This window comes from Sinocyclocheilus rhinocerous, unplaced genomic scaffold (assembly GCF_001515625.1).
Source record: "Sinocyclocheilus rhinocerous isolate Xijiao unplaced genomic scaffold, SAMN03320098_v1.1 scaffold1814, whole genome shotgun sequence".
NCBI classification, from domain to species: Eukaryota; Metazoa; Chordata; class Actinopteri; order Cypriniformes; family Cyprinidae; genus Sinocyclocheilus; species Sinocyclocheilus rhinocerous.
This window is the reverse complement of record NW_015625999.1, coordinates 180,840-182,003: the sequence shown is the minus strand read 5'-3', so window position 1 is coordinate 182,003 and position 1,164 is coordinate 180,840.

Below are 1,164 nucleotides of genomic sequence, written 5' to 3'. Positions count from 1 at the left end.
TATGTTTGCTGAAACTCGCTCGGATGTGTTTGGCAGCCTGTTTGAATGTGAGCTTAAACTCGCTAATCTGCAGGACGGAAAAACTTGTTCAGCCCACTCAGAGACGAGTCGATTATCTCTAGAGACGCAGAGATGATAAAAAGATATTTCTCCACAGCGCTACGGACGGCTCGGACGCAGACGCATGCACAGGCTTCATCGCTCGCCAGCTGCTCTACAGAATCACGCTTCAGGAAAGCTTCAGCTCGAGCTCTCCGAGCCCAGATTCCAGTCGCAGCCGTTTAACCCTCGGCCTTCAAACCAAGCGGCGGCCATCGCTTTCGAGAAATCAGAAGAAGTTAATTTCCTCTCTGGAGGAGAAGACATTCCAGTCGTGAGGCTTTCCTGTCATCTGCGGGCCACGAGCGTCTCACAGGTGACTCTGATTACAGACAAACACACAGACAGTTCAGATCACAGCCAAACCAACAGCCCTTACATTTACATTCAGTCATTCAGCAGACACTTTTATCCAAAAGCAACTCACAGATGATGACAATAATGACTCTTCACACACGATTAGATGAAGAGTTCACTAGCGATCTCTGACCTGTTTATTATGAAGCAGAATATTTCCCTTGATGCACTGCAATGATACAGACTGCAGTGAGATAAATGTTATTTTAAAGTGAATAAGCTAACTATACTTTACAGATTGCAATAAAGTAAATGTACTTTTTAAAATTATTTTTTCTTACCCTCATAACTGTTCCTTCCTTTTTTATATATATTTTTATTCACACTCATACTACTATACATATAGATTTAGATATACTCATATATATATATATATATATATATATGTGTGTGTGTGTGTGTGTGTGTGTGTGTGTGTGTGTGTGTGAGTGAGTGAGTGTGTGTGTGTACCTGGTATTTATCACGTTATGGGGACCAAATGTCCCTACAAGGATAGTAATACCAGTAAATGTTGACCTTGTGGGGACATCTTTGAGGTCCCCATGAGGAAACAAGCTTATAAATCATACAGAATGAGTTTTTTTGAGAAAGTAAAAATGCACAAAGTTTCCTGTGAGGGGTAGGTTTAGGGGTAGGGTTGGTGTAGGGCAATAGCACATACAGTTTGTACAGTATAAAAACCATTACGCCTATCGAATGTCCCCATAA